Below are 22,406 nucleotides of genomic sequence, written 5' to 3'. Positions count from 1 at the left end.
ACAGTAGTGGGTGCTTGTAATCCTAGTTACTCAGGAAGCTGAGGCAGGAGAATCACTTGAACCTGGGAGGCGGATGTTGCAGTGAGCCAAGATCGCCCCCCATTGCACTCCAGCCTCGGGGATAGAGTAAGACACCATCTAAAAAAAAAAAAGAAGAGGCCGGGTGCGGTGGCTCACGCCTGTAATCCCAGCACTTTGGGAGGCCGAGACGGGCGGATCACGAGGTCAGGAGATCGAGACCATCCTGGCTAACACAGCGAAACCCCGTCTCTACTAAAAAAAAATACAAAAAAACTAGCCGGGCGAGGTGGCAGGCGCCTGTAGTCCTGGCTACTCCGGAGGCTGAGGCAGGAGAATGGCGTAAACCCGGGAGACGGAGCTTGCAGGGAGCTGAGATCTGGCCACTGCACTCCAGCCTGGGCGACAGAGCAAGACTCTGTCTCAAAAAAAAAAAAAAAAAGAAAGAAAGAAAGGAGGGAGGGAGGGAAGGGGAAAGAAAGAAAGAAAGAAGGAAGGAAGGAAGGAAGGAAGGAAGGAAGGAAGGAAGGAAGGAAAGAAAGAGAAAGAGAGAGAGAGAAAGAAAGAAATGAGTTATCAAACCATGAAAAGACATATACGAACTTTTTTTTTTTGAGTCGGAGTTTCACTCTTGTTGCTCAGGCTGGAGTGCAATGGCACCATCTTGGCTCACTGCAACTTCTGCCTCCTAGGTTCAAGTGATTCTCCTGCCTCAGCCTCGGCTAATTTTGTATTTTTAGTGGAGACAGGGTTTCTCCATGTTGGTCAGGCTGGTCTCAAACTCCTAGCCTCAGATGATCCGCCCGCCTTGGCCTCCCAAAGTGCTGGGATTACAGGCATGAGCCACCACGCCCGGTCTAGACATGTAGGAACTTTAAATGCATATTACTCCCTGACAAAAGCCAATCTGAAAAGTCTACATATTGTATGGTTCTAACTATGTGACATTCTGGAAAAGGCAAAACTATGGAGATAGTGAAAAGTTCAGTGGTGATCAAGGGTTAGGAAGGAGAGAGACAGGGATGAATAAGCAGAGCACAGAGGATTTTCAGAGCAGTGAGACTATTTTGTATGATTTTTTTTTTTTTTTTTTTTTTTTTTTTTTTTTTTTTTTTGAGACGGAGTCTTGCTCTGTCTCCCAGGCTGGAGTGCGGTGGCCGGATCTCAGCTCACTGCAAGTTCCTCCTCCCGGGTTTACGCCATTCTCTCGCCTCAGCCTCCCAAGTAGCTGGGACTACAGGCGCCCGCCACATCGCCCGGCTAAGTTTTTGTATTTCTTTAGTAGAGACGGGGTTTCACCGTGTTAGCCAGGATGGTCTCGATCTCCTGACCTCGTGATCCGCCCGTCTCGGCCTCCCAAAGTGCTGGGATTACAGACTTGAGCCACCGCGCCCGGCCGTATTTTGTATGATATTGTAATGGTGGATACATGCCATTATTCATTTGTTCAAACTCATAGAGTATGTAACACAAGGCCGGGCGCGGTGGCTCACGCCTGTGATCCCAGCACTTTGGGAGGCCGAGGTGGACAGATTGCTTGAGGCCAGGAGTTCGAGACCAGCCTGGCAAACATGGCAAAACCCCATCTCTACTAAACATACAAAAATTAGCCAAGCGTTGTGGCAGGTGCCTGTAATCCCAGCTACTTGGGAGGCTGAATCAGGAGAATTGCTTGAACCTGGGAGGCATGGATTTCGGTGAGCCTAGATTATGCCATTGCACACCAGCCTGGGCGACAGAGAAACTCCGTCTCAAAAAAAAAAGTATATACAACACAAAACGTGAACCCTCACTTAGTGTCAGAAACATCAATAGCCTCCTGTAGAAAGGAGTAATCAGACGTTGTCAATGGAACCAACTGTGTTGTCTTTTTGTTTTGTTTTGTGGGTTTTGTTTTTTTGTAGAAATGGGGTCTGGCTATGTTACCCATGCTGGTCTTGGAGGCCTAGGCTCAAGTGACCCTCCTGCCTTGCCCTCCCAAAGTGCTGGGATTACAGGTACGAGCCTCTGTGCCTGGCCCCAACTATCTTCTTCACCTGTCATGCTTTGGACTCAATCACATCTTGGCTGTGTGGACTGGTTTAAGGGTTGTCAAGCTCACATATAAGACAAGGTAAGGGCCGGCCGGGCGTGGTGGCTCACGCCTGTAATCCCAGCACTTTGGGAGGCCGAGGCAGGTGGATTACGAGGTCAGTAGACCATCCCCGCCAACATGGTGAAACCTCGTCTCTACTAAAAAAAAAATGAGCCGGGTGTGGTTGCATGCGCCTGTAGTCTCGGCTACAGGAGTTTGAGACCAGCCTGGCCAACATGGTGAAACCTTGTCTCTGCTAAAAAAATATGAAAATTAGCTGGGTGTGGTGGCATACTATGCCTACAATCCCAGCTACTCTACTCAGGAGGCTGAGGCAGGAGAATCGCTTGAACTTGGGAGGCGGAGGTTGCAGTGAGCCAAGATCGTGCCACTGCACTCCAGCCTGGCGACAGAGGGAGACTCCATATCAAAAAAAAAAAAAAAAAAGGCAAGGCAAGGGCCAAGATCTGACTAATTTAGCTGGTAAAGAAACAATGAGTCATTCTAGATATAGACATTTTATTACTTAGACAGCAAAAAGAAGACTAAACCTAAGGTGAGAGCTCCCTGTGAATCATTGTCCCCAACACTACAAATACAACACTGGCTGGGCATGGTGGCTCACACCTATAATCCCAGTGGTTTGGGAGGCTGCGGCTACAAGATCACTTGAGCCCAGGAGTTCAAGACCAGCCTGTGCAACATAGTGAGACACCGTCACTACAAAAAATAAAATAAAAATTAGCTAGGCATGGTGGCAGGCAGCTGTGGTTCCAACCACTCAGGAGGCTAAGGCGGAATGATTGCTTGAGCCCAGATTTCAAGGCTTCAGTGAGCTGTGATTGCACCATTGCATTTCCAATCTGGGCAACAGAGCGAGAATCTGTCTCAAAAACAAACAAAAAAACACGACAACGAAGCAAAAAGGGGCCAGATGACTGCAATGTGTGTTGTGGGACATTATATTTGGGAGAAGTCCCTTCACAACTGCCACTTGGAGGTTTTATATTCTGCAGCTTTATAGTATGCAGGATATATATTTGTATAAATTTATATTTAATATTTATACAAAATGTGCATTTTATAAATTTTTATTTATATATTATATTTAAAAGCAGCTTTATATCATGTGGGAGTGAGGCAGAAAGCTCCATTCCTCATCAGAACCTGAGAGCTGATGGGAAGTTGTCTGATAGCCTCCCATGGGAGATTTGAGAGGTGAGAGATGGCCTTGTAGACTCAGGCCTCTTGTGATTGATCAGGCGATGACCTGGATTGGTCATTATTTGGAAGAAATCCAAGTTCAGACTTTTCAGGTAACTGGCTACAAATTCCTAGAATCCTTACGTTGTCCTAAAAATTGCTTCACTTCCCTTAGCCATTTCTTGCTAAGGATGAGGAGGAATTACTGGTAGTTCATTAGTTCATAAATTTAGCCTTTACGTGAATTGCAATATGCTTTAATTTTTTTTTTTTTTTTTTTTTTTTTTTGAGACAAAGTCTCACTCTGTCACCCAGGCTGGAGTGCAGTGGCGTGACCTTGGCTCACCACAACCTCTGCCTCCCAGGTTCAAGCAATTCTCCTGCCTCAGTCTCCTGAGTAACTGGGATTGCAGGCATAGCATGCCACCACACCCAGCTAATTTTTGTATTTTTTTAGTAGAGAAGGGGTTTCACCATGTTGGCCAGGCTGGTCTCGAACTCCTGACCTCAAGTGATCCACCCTCGGCCTCCCAAACTGCTGGGATTATAGGGGTGAGCCATGGCGCCTGGCCGCCTTCTGGTTTGCTTTAGAAATTCCTGAGCAACGATCTGTTCTGTGTGAAGTAAAGAGCTCTTAACCGGTGGATGGGCCTAACTCAGTTACAGCCAGATTTCTGACCAGAGAGAGCAGACTGAGTCAACAATCCTGCTTCAGGATGGTATCTGAACAAGGCTTATTCCTGTTTGGGTATGCCACATGTTACTAGACCTTAGGACAAATTAAGATTAACATTCAAAAAGTCAATAACCCACAGGAAGCCTGCGGACTACTTTAAAAATACTTTATTGGAAGCCTGAAAAAAATGTATACCAATGATAAAAAATACTATGCACTTGGGAAATAAAACCTGCAGCTTGGTGAACTAGCAAAGTGAAAGAGGCTATTGTAAGGGGGAAAAAGTGTTTTTGAAAAAAATGGAAATATAGTTTCTAATGGGGAGAACGCGGAAGTCTGGAAAAGATGGCAGCTCATATACAAAGTAGAAATTACATGGGCTAAAAATGAATGATGAGTTCTTTGCCAGGGACTCTAAAGCTCCTCTCTGAAATATATCCAAGAGAAAGCCAGCTAGAGAATCAGTGGGATAACAAGGATTAAAAAGGGATTTGACGTGTGGCAGGAGCCTGGGAGGTGGGGGTTTCAGGTTGCTGGTGGCTTAAATGAAAGGGCTTTGGCACAGCTTTTGGTGAGGCCCTGGAGAGGTGACTGAGTAAGAAAAGTTTTATCTTTTCCTCTCTCTAAATCTCTTCTTTCCTCCTCCTATTTCATTCTCTCCCTGGCCTTTTCCTGATTCAACTTTTTTGCTCTTCTTTGCCTTGAAAGTTCTTTTTCTGTTTTTCCTTGACCTTATCTTGATCATTTCCAAATTTCCATGTCTAGGGAGACTGCACAACTGAGTTTAGTCTGTAGGCAGGCAATTCTCACCTAAAATGGGTACTAAGATATTTCTGGGCTGGGTGCGGTGGCTCACGCCTGTAATCCCAGCACTTTGAGAGGGCGAGGTGGGTGGATCATCTGAGGTCAGGAGTTCGAGGCCAGCTTGGCCAACATGGCGAACTCCCCGCCGTCTCTACTAAAAATACAAAAATTAGCTGGGCGGGGTGGCACACGCCTGAAGTCCCAGCTACTCGGAAGGCTGACGCAGGAGAATCGCTTGAACCTGGGAGGCGGAGGTTGCAGTGAGCCGAGATCGCGCCATTGCACTCCAGCCTGGGCAACAAGAACGAAACTCCATCTCAAAAAAAAAAAAAAAAAATGATACTGATATTTGTGCGCCTAAGTAGCTCAGAAAAGGAACGGCAGAAAGGCAAATCGTCTCATCAAGCTCCTTTGCTCTTTCCTCTGGTGTTGGAGAGGATAGACAACCTGGCCACCCTTCACCTGGTAGGGTTTGGCTAGGGGAGGCTGACACCTGGTGGTTACATTTGGGAGGTGCAGAGAGTTCATAATAGCCTCATGCCTTTACCGTTTACTGACCATATATATATATTGAGCTATTTGCTGTACATTAATGCTCTCGTTTAAAACTCAAAACAATGTTTCCCTGTGAAGTGGGTGTCATTACCTCTACTTGATATTTGGATGATTTATGTTAAATAGTTATGAACTAATTTGAGCAATGGGATAATGTGGTCTTTTCTTTCTCCTTTGTTCTCAGCTTCTGGGACAGTACCTAGCATATAGTAGGCTCTCAGGAAATATTTGATGAAATATTGTTTTATTTATCAACATCATGGAACTTTAATTCAATGTCATCCCTTTGTAACAGTGTTGATTTGAATACATTCTTGCCAGATAAGCCTAGACTGTCTGCTGCAACTCTTGCTTAAACACCCTTCCCAGACACTTCCCCATATATGAGGTGTCTATTTTTTTTTTTTTTCTTTGAGACGGAGTCTTGCTCTGTTGCCCAGGCTGGAGTGCAGTGGCACGATCTCGGCTCACTGCAAGCTCTGCCGCCGGGTTCACGCCATTCTCCTGCCTCAGCCTCCCGAGTAGCTGGCACTACAGGTGTCCATCACCACGCCCGGCTAATTTTTTTGTATTTTTATAGAGACGGGGTTTCATCGCGTTAGCCAGGATGGTCTCGATCTCCTGACCTTGTGATCCGCCCGCCTCGGCCTCCCAGAGTGCTGGGATTACAGGCGTGAGCCACCGCACCCGGCCTACTTCCCCATATATGATACTTGGATATCTAGTCAGCTGCTGAAAAAAAATTCAGAATTTTTTTTAGAACTGACATCATCCTCTACTCTCTATACTGGACAACACAAGACTGAGTCTCTGTTCAAATGTAGTACTTTTATAATGAGAAACCACCAAGAAACCAGAAGGTTAAGTCGGTGAAGGCTGTTCAAATGCTGACATCTTAGACTCCCCAACCTGGACATTAAGTGCCCAAGATGGATGTTTATTGATAAGAACACTGAAGTCACCCAGGTTGATGGCCAATTTAGTAGAGAGGAAGACTGTGAACTTCAAAGACACAATGTTGAAAGAGTTACAGCTTGGAAATAGTGACAAAGTAGTAGGAGCATACCAACCCTACCTCTGGGTCTTTTTTTTTTTTTTTTTTTTTTACAGAGTCTCACTCTGTTGCCCAGACTGGAGTGCAGTGGTGCAATCTCAGCTCACTGCAGCCTCCGCCTTCCAGGTTCAAGTGATTCCCCTGCCTCAGTCTCCCAGGTAGTTGGGACTACAGGCATAAGCCACCACGCCTGGCTAATTTTTGTATTTTTAGTAGAGACGGGGTTTCGCCATGTTGGCTAGGCTGGTCTCAAACTCCTGACCTCAAGAGATCCGCCTGCCTTGGCCTCCCAAAGTGCTGGGATTATGGGCGTGAGCCACCGCGCCCACCCTCTGGGTCTTGTAATATGTAGAAAACGAATAAATGTGTGGCCTCCCCTGGAGGGAGATGCAGGGCAGTGGTGTCTTGAGAGAAGAGCAATGTTTCATTTAAAGTTGGAAAGTCGGAAAGTTTCCATGGAAAGGAGTTTGTCTGTCTTTGAATGAGAATTCCCCATGGTGCAGTGGAAAAATCTGAGAGGGAGAGGTGCATTGTGGGTTTGTGTTGGGGAGGAAATGGAACAGTGTGGAGATGAAAGGAAGGGAAAGGATACATGATCCGAGGGGCTTCTCTCGGCCAGTGATCAAATGTGATAGAATGTAAAGAAGAGTGGTATGCTTTCCTCAAAGCTGAGGCAAGGGCAGCTATGGTGGGGGGGGGGGGGGGGGGGGGGGGGGGGGGGGATGGGACATTTGGAGCCATTATTTTGAAATTTATCAAGGAGGGGTCTGGAGTCATCAGGATAGGCATGGTGGTTGCAAAGATAAAATCAAAGCCATCTGAGTGCCTCACGCCTGTAATCCCAGCACCTCAGGTGGATCACCTGAGGTCAGGAGTTTGAGACCAGCCTGGCCAACATGGTGAAACCTCGTCTCTACTAAAAATACAAAAATTAGCCAGGTGTGATGGCGGGCACCTGTAATTCTAGCTATTCAGGAGGCTGAGGTAGGAGAATAGCTTGGACCATTGTGCCACTGCACTCCAGCTTGGGTAACAGAGCAAGACTCAGTCTCGAAAGAAAAAAAAAAAATCAAAGCCATCTGAGTGATTAACCTTGGAAGGTAGAAAAGCAAGGGCTCGGAAGGTGAGGAGTACCTTTAAAAGGCTGAAGAGTGAAAGTCTTTACATATTGGGCGACCTTATATGAGAAAGAAGGGTATTTTTCAGAAATCAGTAAGCTGCCCCACAAGAAACAATTATGTTGTTTTTTGTTTTGTTTTGTTTTGTTTATTCGTTCAGCTGAATTTAAGATTCAAAAATGTTGGTCGGGCCGGGCGCGGTGGCTCAAGCCTGTAATCCCAGCACTTTGGGAGGCCGAGACGGGCGGATCACGGGGTCAGGAGATCGAGACCATCCTGGCTAACATGGTGAAACCCCGTCTCTACTAAAAATACAAAAAACTAGCCGGGCGACGTGGCGGGCGCCTGTAGTCCCAGCTACTTGGGAGGCTGAGGCAGGAGAATGGCGCGAACCCGGGAGGCGGAGCTTGCAGTGAGCTGAGATCTGGCCACTGCACTCCAGCCTGGGCGGCAGAGCGAGACTCCGTCTCAAAAAAAAAAAAAAAAAAAAAAAAAAAAAATGTTGGTCGGGCGTGGTGGCTCACACCTGTGATCCCAGCACTTTGGGAGTCTGAGGCAGGTGGATCACTTGAGCTCAGGATTTTGAGACCAGCCTGGGCAATATAGCAAGTCACCATCTCAATTAAAAATAAGTAAATACGGGGCTGGGAAAATTGGCTGGCCATAAGTAGAAAGCTGAAACTGGATCCTTTCCTTACTCCTTATGCGAAGATTAATTCAAGATGGATTAGAGACTTAAATGTTAGACCTAATACCATAAAAACCCTAGAAGAAAACCTAGGTAGTACCATTCAGGACATAGGCATGGGCAAGGACTTCATGTCTAAAACACCAAAAGCAACGGCAGCAAAAGCCAAAATCGACAAATGGGATCTAATTAAACTAAAGAGCTTCTGCACAGCAAAAGAAACTACCATCAGAGTGAACAGGCAACCTACAGAATGGGAGAAAATTTTTGCAATCTACTCATCTGACAAAGGGCTAATATCCAGAATCTACAAAGAACTCAAACAAATATACAAGAAAAAAAACAAACAACCCCATCAAAAAGTGGGCAAAGGATATGAACAGACATTTCTCAAAAGAAGACATTCATACAGCCAACAGACACATGAAAGAATGCTCATCATCACTGGCCATCAGAGAAATGCAAATCAAAACTACAATGAGATACCATCTCACACCAGTTAGAATGGCAATCATTAAAAAGTCAGGAAACAACAGGTGTTGGAGAGGATGTAGAGAAATAGGAACACTTTTACACTGTTGGTGGGATTGTAAACTAGTTCAACCATTATGGAAAACAGTATGGCAATTCCTCAAGGACCTAGAACTAGATGTACCATATGACCCAGCCATCCCACTACTGGGTATATACCCAAAGGATTATAAATCATGCTGCTATAAAGACACATGCACACGTATGTTTATTGTGGCACTATTCACAATAGCAAAGACTTGGAATCAACCCAAATGTCCATCTGTGACAGACTGGATTAAGAAAATGTGGCACATATACACCACGGAATACTATGCAGCCATAAAAAAGGATGAGTTTGCGTCCTTTGTAGGGACATGGATGCAGCTGGAAACCATCATTCTTAGCAAACTATCACAAGAACAGAAAACCAAACACTGCATGTTCTCACTCATAGGTGGGAACTGAACAATGAGATCACTTGGACTTGGGAAGGGGAACATCACACACCGGGGCCTATCATGGGGAGGGGGGAGGGGGGAGGGATTGCATTGGGGAGTTATACTTGATATAAATGATGAATTGATGGGTGCTGACGAGTTGATGGGTGCAGCACACCAACATGGCACAAGTATACATATGTAACAAACCTGCACGTTATGCACATGTACCCTAGAACTTAAAGTATAATAAAAAATAAATAAATAAAAATAAATAAAAAAAATAAGTAAATACAATAAATAAGATACAAAATATTATGCTTTTAACCCGGAAACCTTATTGGGCTCCTTGTCTTCTGATTTTAGGATCTCCTTTGGGTGAAGACTTTCTGAATTATCTTGGAAGGCTCTTGGTGCTTCCTTTTAGACATCTCTTTTGATCCTCCTGGACTCTATTAAAGGTGTGTGCTGGCCAGGCGCAGTGGCTCATGCCTGTAATCCCAGCACTTTGGGAGGCTGAGGCGGGATGATCACCTGAAGTCAGGAGTTCAACATCAGCCTGGCCAACATGGTGAAACCCCGTCTCTACTAACAATACAAAAATTAACTGGGCATGGTGGCAGGCTCCTGTAATCCCAGCTACTCGGGAGGCTGAGGCAGGAGAATCACTTGAACCCGGGAGGTGGAGGCTGCAGTGAGCCAAGATCGCGACATTGCACTCCAGCCTACATGACAAAAGCGAAATTGTCTCAAAAAAAAAAAAAAAAAAAGATCTGTGCTTCTTGAGACCATGGACTGAGTATATCTGTCTCTCAGATGCCTCTTTATTTCTGTCTCTGTCTAGTTGATATTTTTTTCACGATTGGAGCAAAGGAAGTGAAGCAGAAAATTTCCAGAGAAATTTTGAGATGGGTAAGAGAGGAATTGGGGAAGCTTATGTTGGATGGGCTCCTTCTTTCCCACATTATGGAAGGCATGATCATTGGCGGAAGGCGAAGCGGTAATTCATGCTTCATAGGGTTGTGAGCATTCAATGTGATAGGGATGTGATGCATTTAGTATAGTGTGTGACTCAATATACAGGAGTTTTAAAAAGCTCCCAGTGGGCAACAAGAGCGAAACAAGAGTGAAACTCCGTCTCAAAAAAAAAAAAAAAAAAAAAAAAGCTCCTGGTGGGGCCAGGTGTGGTGGCTCACACCTGTAATCCCAGCACTTAGGGAGGCTGGGGGGGGGGGGGCAGATCACAAGGTCAGGAGTTCAAGACCAGCCTGGCCAACATGGTGAAACCCCGTCTCTACTAAAAATACAAAAAAGTTTAGCTGGGCGTGGTGGCCCACGTCTATAATTCCAGCTACTCGGGAGGCTGAGGCAGGAGAATCGCTTGAACCCGGGAGGCAGAAGTTGCACTGAACCGAGATCGCGCCACTGCACTCCAGCCTGGCGACAGAGTAAGACTCCGCCTCAAAAAAATAAAATAAAATAAAAAGAAGAGAAAAGAAAAAAAGCTCCTGGTGGAGAAGTTAAAGTCCTGACTTAGCGTGGAAGTAGTCAAGGCAACCGACAAGAGTTGGGCAAGGTTCAGTAACTGGAAAATGGTGTGGGTGGAATAGATGGTGCGGCATGTGGCGTGGGGCAGCACTCAGCAAGGGATGAGTGAACAAACAGGAACTGAGATCTGAGCAAAGAGTAATCAGTAAGCTACAAGAGTTAAAGGAATACGTTCAAGTTCCACCTTAAGCTGTGGGTTTTAAGTGATGCATGGATCCTGGCAAACCATTTGCTAGCCAGGAGGCTGCCTTAGACCCACAGACTATTCCTTTCCAGAGTTGGATGTTAAGGGCTATCCATTGAGAACCTGACTTTGTATGGAATCTGGGCAGTATGATTAGAATTTCTTTCTTTTTGAGACAGTCTCTCTCTGTTGCCCAGGCTAGAGTGCAGTGGTGTGATCTTGGCTCACTGCAACCTCTGCCTCCGGGGTTCAAGAGATTCTCCTGCCTCAGCCTCCCATGTAGCTGGGATTACAGGTGAGTGCCACCACGCCTGGCTAATTTTTGTATTTTCAGTAGAGACGGGGTTTCGCCATGTTGGCCAGGCTGGTCTTGAACTCCTGACCTCAGGTGATCCACCCACTTCAGCCTCCCAAAGTGCTGGGATTACAGGTGTGAACCACTGGTCCCGGCCTGATTAGAATTTCTTTCAGAACACTTAGTAGGTAGGAAGATAGCCAGGCACTGTGGTACACTCATATAGTCCCAGGAATTCTGGAAGCTGAGGCGGAAGGATCACTTGAGCCCAGGAGTTAGAGGCTGCAGTGAGCTATGACTGTGCCTGTGAATGGCCACTGTCCTCCAACCTGGGCAACACAGGGAGACCTCATCTCCTAAGGAAAGAAAAAGTAGGTAGGAAGACGGAGGAGAGAAATTGGGATGGGGTGGAAGACTGTCAAAAAGGAAAGTGAATGAGATAATTTAGGATAGTAGAAGTCATATTGTTGAAGTGTTTGATAATCAGATGAAGCCAAAAGAGGGAAAGCATTTTGAAGGATAAGAGATGACTATAAAAAGAAAGGAAGGAAATGGAATAAGATGCTGTATATTTGGTTTTCTTCCATCAAATATAGTATCTAGACCCCAAATATGTAATTGCTGGAAATTTAATTCTAAATAAGAACACTACAAATCCATAAAATATGAAGTAAATTTACCTATTAAAATGGATTAAAACTATACTATCATAATTACTAAGGTAAAAAAACAGAGCAAGCAGGATGGATGCAAAATATTTCCCCTGATGTTAAAATGGAGAAAGGTCTTTATTTATTTATTTATTTATTATTATTATTATTATTATTATTATTATTTTTCGTGATGGAGTTTCCCTCTTGTTGCCCAGGCTGGAGTGCAATCGCATGATCTCGGCTCACTGCAACCTTCACCTCCCGAATTCAAGTGATTCTCCTGCCTCAGCCTCCCGAGTAGCTGGGATTATAGGCATGCGCCCCCACACCTGGCTAATTTTGTATTTTTGGTAGAGACAGGGTTTCTCCATGTTAGTCAGGCTGGTCTTGAACTCCTGACCTCAGGTGATCCGCCCGCCTCAGCCTCCCGAAGTGCTGGGATTACAGGGGTGAGCCACTGCGCCTGGTCTTATTTATTTATTTATTTATTTATTTATTTATTTATTTATTTATGAGACAGAGTTTCGCTCTTGTTGCCCAGGCTGGAGTGCAATGGCAAGATCTCGGCTCACCGCAACCTCCGCCTCCTGAGTTCAAGCGATTCTCCTGCCTCAGCCTCCCGAGTAGCTGGGATTACAGGCATGCACCACCATGCCTGGCTAATTTTTTGTATTTTTAGTAGAGACAGGGTTTCTCCATGTTGGTCAGGCTGATCTCGAACTCCCGACCTCAGGTGATCCGCCTGCTTCGGCCTCCCAAAGTGCTGGGATTACAGGCGTGAGCCACCGTGCCCGGCCTATTTTTTTTTTGAGACAGGTCTCAGTCTGTCTAGGCTGGAGTGCACTGGTGCCATCTGGGCTCACCACAACCTCTGCCTCCAGGGTTCAGGCGATTCTCTTGCCTCAGCTTCCTGAGTAGCTGGGACTACAAGTGCCCGCCAGCACCCCTGGCTAATGTTTGTATTCTTAGTAGAGATGGGGTTTGCCATGTTGGCCAGGGTGATCTCAAACTCCTGGTCTCAAGTGATCTGCCTGCCTCGACCTCCCAAAGTGGCAGGATTACAGGCATAAGCTACCGCACCTGACCTTTCTCAGGAATTTTTTTTTTGTTTTTTTTTTTGAGATGGAGTTTTGCTCTTGTCGCCCAGGCTGGAGTGCAATGGCACAATCTCGGCTCACCGCAACCTCCTCCTCCCAGATTCAAGCGATTCTCCTGCCTCAGCCTCCAAGTAGCTGGAATTACAGGTGTGCGCCACCACGCCTGGCTAATTTTTTGTATTTTTTTTTTTTTTTTTTTTTTTTTTTTGAGACGGAGTCTCGCTCTTTCGCCCAGGCTGGAGTGCACTGGCCGGATCTCAGCTCACTGCAAGCTCTGCCTCCCGGGTTTACGCCATTCTCCTGCCTCAGCCTCCCGAGTAGCTGGGACTACAGGCGCCCGCCACCTCGCCCGGCTAGTTTTTTTTGCATTTTTTAGTAGAGACGGGGTTTCACTGTGTTAGCCAGGATGGTCTCGATCTCCTGACCTCGTGATCCGCCCGTCTCGGCCTCCCAAAGTGCTGGGATTACAGGCTTGAGCCACCGCGCCCGGCCAATTTTTTGTATTTTTAGTAGAGATGGGGTTTCTCCATGTTGGTCAGGCTGTTCTCGAACTCACGAACCTCGGGTGATCCGCCCACCTCAGCCTCCCAAAGTGCTAGGATTACAGGCGTGAGCCACCGCGTCCGGCCCTTTCTCAGGATTTTTTTTTTTTTTTTTTTTTTTTTTTCTGAGACGGAGTCTCGCTCTGTCGCCCAGGCTGGAGTGCAGTGGCCAGATCTCAGCTCACTGCAAGCTCCGCCTCCCGGGTTCGCGCCATTCTCCTGCCTCAGCCTCCAGAGTAGCTGGGACTGCAGGCGCCCGCCACCTCGCCCGGCTAATTTTTTGTATTTTTAGTAGAGACGGGGTTTCACCGTGTTAGCCAGGATGGTCTAAGATCTCCTGACCTCGTGATCCACCCGTCTCGGCCTCCCAAAGTGCTGGGATTACAGGCTTGAGCCACTGCGCCCGGCCCCTTTCTCAGGAATTTTTAAAGGTCTTTCTTTCTCAGAACAAGTTTGTGTGCTTTAAATCTGTGGTAAATTAAACATTTTACTTCTTTTACTATTAAAAAAAAAATATCTGCTGGGCACGGTGGCTCACGCCTGTAATCCCAGCACTTTGGGAGGCTGAGGCGGGCAGATCACCTAAAGTCAGGAGTTCGAAACCAGCCTGGCCAACATGGTGAAACCCCATGTCTACTAAAAACATAAAAATTAGCTGGGTGTGGTGGTGGGCACCTGTAGTCCCAGCTACTCAAGAGGCTGAAGCATGAGAATCGCTTGAACCCAGGAGGCGGAGGTTGTGGTGAGCTGAGATCACACCACTGCACTCCAGCATGGGTGACAGAATGAGACTCCATCTCAAAAAAAAAAAAAAAAAAAAAGCTGTATTCTAAATTGGTACCACTTGGTACTATTTCAGCCGTCCTAATTGCTTCACTGATGAAGATGTTTGATGAAATCCAGTTGGCATTATACTCACTTTTTCAAAGGGGAACGAACTTACTAGTGAACTAGTGAAAAAAAAAAAATCCTTGGCGTTTAGACAGGGTCTAACCAAAAAGAAAGGAAATAGAAACAAGTTGTATTAGTTTCCATAGGCTGCCATAACAAATTCCCCCGAGTGGCTAAAAGCAACAGACATTTATTATCTCTCATGGTTCTAGAGGCTAGAGGTCAGAAATCAAGGGGTCAGCAGGGCCTCTAGGGGATGATTCATCCTTGCCTCTTCTTAACTTCTGGTGATTGCCACTAACCCTTGGCATCCTTTGGCTTGTAGACACATCACTCAGATCTCTTCCTTCACATGGCATTCTCCTCTGTGTGTCTACATCCAAATTTCCCTCTTCGTGTATATATATATATACATATATTTATTGAGATGGAGTCCTGCTCTGTTGCCCAGGCTGGAGTGCAATAGCAGGATCTTGGCTCACTGCAAACTCCGCTTCCCAGATTCAAGTGATTCTGCTGCCTCAGCCTCCTGAGTAGCTAGGATTACAGGCATCCCCCACCACGCCTGGCTAATTTCTTTCTTTCTTTCTTTCTTTTTTGAGACGGAGTCTCGCTCTGTCGCTCAGGCTGAAGTGCAATGGCACGATCTCAGCTCACTGCAACCTCTGCTTCCCAGATTCAAGCGATTCTCCTGCCTCAGCCTCCTGAGTAGCTGGGATTACAGGCATACACAACCATGCCCAGCTAATTTTTGTATTTTTAGTAGAGAAAGGGTTTCACCATCTTGGCCAGGCTGGTCTTGAACTCCTGACCTTGTGATCCACCCACCTTGGCCTCCCAAAGTGCTGGGATTACAGGTGTAAGCCACCATGCCTGGGCTTTTTTTTATTTTTTGAGATGGAGTTTCGCTCTTGTTGCTGAGGCTGGAGTGCAATGGGGTGATCTTGGCTCACTGCAACCTCCGCCTCCCGGGTTCAAGCAATTCTCCTTCCTCAGCCTCCCGAGTAGGTGGGATTACAGGCGTGAGCCACCGTGCCCGGCCACATTTTCCTCTTCTTAGAAGGACATCAATCACATGGGATTTAGGGCCTACTCTAATCTGATATGACTTTCTTTTCACTTGATTACATTTGCAAAGACCTGTCCACAGGTTCTGGGTTGACATGAATTTTGGGGGGCACTCTTCTTCCCACTTGTTAGGGAAAACTAATCATGTTTGGATTCTTCGGAAAAAACTCTCAAACAGGTTTTTCCCTCTGGTCTCACACCAACATAGCAACAATCAATGCAGAAGAATTCTGTGACCAAAGGTAGGGGATTTCTCCTCAGCAACAAACAGGCAATCAATTCTGCAGCGGACACTAACTGGGTGTCCTCTAATTCAATTCTAACTTTATCTACCCTGAAATAGCATCAGATCCCATATATGTTGAGGGCTCAGTCCCCAAAACTACCCCCCACCCCAGATACCAATCGCAAGTCCAGGCCTCCAGAACTTCTGACTAACCAGCTTCAAGTTGGGGTTCCCACAACTGCCTCTTTGGGTTTAATTTGCTGGAGTGGCTCACAGAACTCAGAGAAACATTTACATTTACTGCTTTATTACAAAGGATGCAGATGACATACATAGGGCGAGGTATGCGGGAAGGACTGCAGAGCTTCTGTGCCCTCCTTGGGCACACCCCACTCCAGGAACTCCCATGTATTCAGTCATCCAGAAACTCCCTGAACTCTGTCCTCTTGGGTTTTTATGGAGTTTTCATTACATAGGCATGATTGATTAAACCATTGGCCACTGGTGCTCAACTTGACCTTCAGCCATTCTCCACTCCCTGGAGGCTGGCCTTTGTCTTTCGGGTGAGTCATATCCTGAAGCTATCAGTCAATCATTAGCATACAAAAACACATAACTGGAGAGTCCAAGGATTTTAGTAGTTGTATGCCAGGAAACTGGGAGGAAGGCGAAATATATATATTTCACAGTATCACACCGGTACACACGGGAACCAGGACAGTAAGTATATATACTCTGAGTTTCTGAAACTAGCGTGGGGAATGACAGCAGTGACTGATAGAGAAACTAAAGAAGAAAGGCAGAGAGTTAATGATAGCAGAGAAAGGGATCGTACTTGTTACTTGTTTGCTATCTAGATTTTTTAGCATCTAGGCATAATGAATGTTTAGGAGTACTCCTTGGCCCGCAAGTTGAAGCTATTGATGTGACAGACGTGGCCAGAGTAAAGTATTGCACGTGGAGACAATAATTGCTTTAGGATGGGTCTGCTCTGTGGAGTACTGGGTTATGCTGTTCCAGCAGAAATTGAGAGTGTGAAAGAGAGCAGTTTGGTTATACTTTTTTTTTTCAAGTCAAAATTCTTTTATTGCCATTCACATATTTAATATAAAAAGACATGCAGAAAATGACTCAGGGTTGTATTAAAAAAAAAAAAATCCAGGTTGTAAAGTTTGCTCTATTTACTTCTGGGAGCAGAGCTGTCCCCACATCAGGCACAGCAGCTGCACTTCTCCAACGCCCCTTTGCAGATGCAGCCCTGGGCACACTTGGCACAGCCCACGGGGCAGCAGGAGCAGCAGCTCTTCTTGCAGGAGGTGCATTTGCACTCTTTGCATTTGCAGGAGCCGGCGCAGGCGCAGGAGACATCAGTGGCGCAGGAGTAGTTGGGGTCCATTTCGAGCCGCGGTGAGGCTGGAGATCTTAGCGAGAAATGGAGAGACTGCAAGGTGCACGTGGACGGCGTCTTTTTTTTTTTTTTTTTTTTTTTTTTTTTGAGACAGAGTTTCGCTCTTGTTACCAAGGCTGGAGTGCAGTGGTGCGATCTCGGCTCACTGCAACCTTCGCCTCCCAGGTTCAAGCGATTCTCCTGCTTCAGCCTCCTGAGTAGCCGGGATTACAGGCACCTGCCACCATGCCCGGCTAATTTTTGTATTTTTAGTAGAGATGGGGGGGGGGGTTTGCCTTGTTGGCCCGGCTGGTCTCGAACTCCTGACCCCAGGTGATCCACTCGTCTCGGTCTCCCAAAGTGCTAGGGTTACAGGCGTGAGCGACCGCGCCCAGCCTGGTTGCACTTCTGATGGAAAGTGTAGCACCCACCCGGACAGGGACCCGTATTCTGCCACCACTCAGCATATTAGAATATAGCCCCTTCCCAGAGCTGGGTGGGCCTATAGCTATACCACTGCTTGAAAAACTATGAGGCTCACTCTTGCCCAAACACAGACTCAGGCCCATGCATAAAAGATCACTTAACTTTTCAGGGCCAACCTGGTCCTGTGTCCCACCTCTAGTCAATATATTGCCAGGCAGTTCATGTAGGATCCCTACCACTATTCAACAAGTCTAAGTCAAGTGCTCATACACTGACCACAGTATGTACACATCTCACCTCTCAACACATGTGGAGACAGCCCTGTCTTGTGGGAACCTACACTGACTTCAGCCTTCTTTTTTTTTTTGAGACAGAGTCCCGTTCGGTCGCCCAGGCTGGAATGCAGTGGCGCGATCCCTGCTCACTGCAACCTCCGCCTCCCAGGTTCGAGCAATTATCCTGCCTCAGCCTCCTGAATAGCTAGGATTACAGGCTTGAGCCACCATGCCTGGCTAATTTTTGTATTTTTAGTAGAGACGGAGTTTCACCATGTTAGCCAGACTGGTCTCAAACTCCTGACCTCAGGTGATCCGCCTGCCTCTGCCTCCCAAAGTGCTGGGGTTACAGGCATGAGCCACCACACCTGGCCGACTTCAACCATCTGATCTTCACACTGAGAACAGTCTCCTGCTTAAAAGAGGAGCCAGACAAGTGACCAGTTGGTACAGACAATGTTATCTCAGAGGGTATGGGGTTATGTCTCACGTTGGGTAGGTTTATGCACACCTGCTCCAAAGTGCGAGGCAGTTCACCTTGATAGAGCCCTGCTCAGATCACTGCTCATACGCGTGCATTGTTCAGCAAATTATGAGAGAGCTCTTGCCTTAGAATCAGGCCTCTACCCATCCATCTTAAAAATTTTCCATGAAATAGCCTTCTGCCAGGCTGGAATCTATGTTCAGATATTCAGATGTGCATAGCACATCAGGGAACAGATGAACTCAAACAGGAACACTAGTCATACTACTATTTAGCAAGAGCTTAGTACACAGACTTGCTTCAGCACATCATGGGAAGGATTAGCACAAAGACCAAAACCTATCTGTACTCTATTCTAAACTCAGTGTTCTACAGAACGTACAAAGCAGAGACCAGGAAACACACTTATCTGGGCATTCAGTAAATCAACAGAAGCTCCACATTCAGAGCAATCATCAGGAATCATTCCCTCACTCATTACAGTAGAAGACCTACCATAACAACACTATATTGCAGATCACTTGTCAGCAAACCAAGAGAAAAAAGTCTTATACGAAAAAGAGATAATACTATATATACTGCCATTGAACACCATAACATGAAGTCCTTGTTGACCAAGACTGATAACTATACTCACACTTAGCCCATCAGGAAACAGCTCTCACTTGGATAAAGGCCTACATCTATACCATTAGATAGATCAAAACTGAAATCTGAACTAGGCCATGAAACTCCCCACCTACCATACTAGGAGAGATTCATGAGCCGAAATGGGGCCTAGATGCCTATTCAGAAAAGAAAGAATGAGCCCTGGCTGGGTGCGGTGGCTCACACCTATAATCCCAGCACTTTGGGAGGCCGAGGCAGGTCGATCACCTGAGGTCAGGAGTTCAACACCAGCCTGACCAACATGGTGAAACCCTGTCTCTACTAAAAATACAAAAGTGGCCCGGCGTGTTGGCTCACGCCTGTAATCCCAGCACCTTGGGAGGCCGGGGTGGGTCGATCACTTGAGGCCAAGAGTTCGAGACCAGCCTGTTCAACATGGTGAAACCCCGTCTCTACTAAAAATACAAAAATTAGCCAGACGTAGTGGCAGGCTCCTGCAGTCCCAGTTACTTGGGAGGCTGAGGCAGGAGAATTGCTTGAACCCAGGAGGTGGAGGTTGCAGTGAGCCGAGATCATGCCACTGCACTCCAGCCCGGGTGACAGAGCGAGACTCCGTCTCAAAAAAAAAAAAAAAAAAAAAAAAAAAAGAATTGGACCAAACACACAAAGCAAGGAAGGAAGGAAGAGATTTATTGAAAATGAAAGTACACTCCACAGTGTGGGAGCAGGCATAGGGGCTCAAGAGCCCCGTTATAGAATTTGTGGGGGTTTAAATACCCTCTGGGGGAAAAAAAGAAAAATTAAAATAAATAAATAAATAAATACTAAGGGATTCTATTGGTTACTTGGTGTATGCCCTATGTAAATGAAGAGGATGAAGTAAAGTTACAAAGTCATTTTCTCGGCGTACACCCTATGGAGAAGATATTTCCTGTCATAGCTGAAGTGTGTATTGGCCTTATGTTACCTGCTTCCAAACCCCGTTTTCCTGCCTCATTGCCACACCAGTATGTGGGCCACTGTGAGACAGCACCAACCTAGAAACGGAGACTACACCATGCCATACATCCGGCACACCAGAAGACCAGAAGTCAGTCCCTGCCCAGACCACCCTTTGTGGTAACATCAAGACTGGCAAATACCAGGACAAAGCACTCACAGAGAAAAACAAACTTATACCATCACTCAGCCCATATGGTGATCCCCACTTCTCAGTTACCATAGGGTCTAGAGCACATATCCTCATTTTCTCTCAGCACCACTGCTACCTACCCCTTCTCAGACAAAGGTCAACATCCACACCATCACTGTGTACTCGAAAAAGCAGCATCAGGCCGGGCGCAGTGGCTCACGCCTGTAATCCCAGCACTTTGGGAGGCCAAGGCGGGCGGATCATGACGAGGTCAGGAGATCGAGACCATCCTGGCTAACATGGTGAAACCCCGTCTCTACTAAAATACAAAAAAATTAGCCGGTGTGGTGGCACGCGCCTGTAGTCCTAGCTACTCAGGAGGCTGAGGCAGGAGAATCACTTGAACCGGGAGGCAGAGGTTGCAGTGAGCCAAGATCGTGCCACTTGCACTCCAGCCTGCGTGACAGAGTGAGACTCCCTCTCAAAAAGAAAGAAAGAAAAGAAAAGAAAAGAAAGAAAGGAAGAAAGAGAAAGAAAGAAAAAGAAAGAAGGAAGGAAGGAAAGAGAAAGAAAAGAAAGAAAGAAAGAGAAAGAAAGAAAGAAAACGCAGCATCTGCCCTCGGAAAGACCATTCTTTCCTTCCCACACAAATGCTTCACACATAAGGAAATAGCCCAGACGAAACCAGGGTCTACACCACCATTTGATGAACCAAGAGACTGCTCTGGGCAAGAGCAGAGCCCAGGAACACATCTCTGCTCACTGAGTCACTGGATAGTTGGGGTGATCAGATCACTGACCTGCACACTGAGAACAGTTTCCTGCCTAAAAGATGACCCAGACAAGTGAACACTTGGTACAAACAGTGTAATCTCAGATGGTACAGGCTTATGTCTCATGTGGGTAGGTCTGTGCAACCTGCCCCAAAGTTCGAGGAAGCTAAGGGGCTGAGAAAGAGGCTGACAAATGCCGGGCGAGGTGGCTCAAGCCTGTAATCCCAGCACTTTGTGGAGGCCAAGACGGGCGGATCACGAGGTCAGGAGATCGAGACCATCCTGGCTAACACGGTGAAACCCCGTCTCTACTAAAAATACAAAAAACTAGCCGGGCGAGGTGGCGGGCGCCTGTAGTCCCAGCTACTCCGGAGGCTGAGGCAGGAGAATGGCGTAAACCCGGGAGGCGGAGCTTGCAGTGAGCTGAGATCTGGCCGCTGCACTCCAGCTCGGGCGACAGAGCAAGACTCCGTCTCAAAAAAAAAAAAAAAAAAAAAAAAAAAAAGAAAGAGGCTGACAAATCCACTTACTTATTTTTTTTGAGACAAAGTCTTGCTCTGTCGCTCTAGAGCCGGCAGGTAATCTTTGGTATGCAAATGCAGGCCATTGGAAACTGGGTCCACCCAATATGGGGATTCCCACCCTTATCCTCTTGCCCTTTGCCCCCACCTGTGCCTGGCAGTGTAGTCTGTAGTCTTCCTCACACCGGTAGAACATCACAGGGCCCTGCATTTGCATATTAAAGGCCTAGGGTGGGAGGGACAGTTTTTTCCGTGAGCTACGTGAATGACACACCTGGTCAAACCAATCCCCTGAGCCCTATGCAAATCAGACACCGCCTCCTCCAGCCCCTCATATAACTGGCTGGTATCCGCATCCTGCAGGGTCTCCACTCTCGGCTTTGGATCCCTCCTCCCTCTTTTTCTGTAGAAAGGAGCTTCTTCCTTTCTTCTCCCTTCTTTCTTGCCTATTAAACTTTCTGCTCCTTAAAACCACTTCACGTGTGTCTGTGTCGTTTTATCTAATTCTCCTCAATAGGAAAAACCCTGGTGTTCCTCCACTCATCGGAGTCCTATCAAAATGACGCCACTGCACTCCAGCCTGGGCAACAGAGTGAGACTCCTTCTCAAAAAAAAAAAAGGAATTTATGAACAAAAGGCAGGTCTGTGTTTTGGGTAACAGCAAGACAAAATGGTGGATCTCTGCACCATTTTCCCCAGACCTAGGGTTTACGTACCATAGGGTAGAGGGTAGTTCAGAAGGGATGTGTAGGACAGCTGAAGTATGATAACATCAAGGTTGTTTGACCTGAGGGCGGGATTTACGGTAAATATTAATACATGTTCCTACACTAGGATCAATACATAAACTGGAAATCTTAGAGACCTTCCTCGAATGGGGGTTGATGAGAAGCCAACACGGTGAAATATCTTCCAAGATAGAGTTGCTTTAGCCTCCACAGGCTAAGTTCAAACACTCTCATTTGGCATGCCAGGAATTATCAGAACATGAATCATACCTGAGCCATTGCTCAGGACACTATGAGGGCCTCCCTGTAAATAGATCATTGCCCAGTGTTCACCAAACATGACACAGCTCCTAGACATACTCCATGTGACCACTTGATCAGCAGATCGGAACATGATGCAGGTTCTGAAACTGCCATTGCAAAATGG

At 46.5% G+C, this 22,406-nt stretch overlaps 1 pseudogene across 1 annotated transcript; it reads right to left on the bottom strand.

Annotated features, from left to right (window-relative positions):
- Window positions 1-16,703: 16,703 nt before the first annotated feature.
- On the bottom strand, window positions 16,704-17,061 carry LOC104655195 (annotated as a pseudogene). The gene has a single exon (XR_004058385.1). The product of XR_004058385.1 is annotated as a metallothionein-1E pseudogene (transcript).
- Between the last annotated feature and the right edge of the window lie 5,345 nt (window positions 17,062-22,406).

The sequence above is a fragment of the Rhinopithecus roxellana genome, chromosome 7 (genome assembly GCF_007565055.1).
Source record: "Rhinopithecus roxellana isolate Shanxi Qingling chromosome 7, ASM756505v1, whole genome shotgun sequence".
In the NCBI taxonomy this organism is placed as follows: domain Eukaryota; kingdom Metazoa; phylum Chordata; class Mammalia; order Primates; family Cercopithecidae; genus Rhinopithecus; species Rhinopithecus roxellana.
Note: the sequence above shows the minus strand (reverse complement) of the source record. Positions and strands in the feature narration are given on the sequence as shown.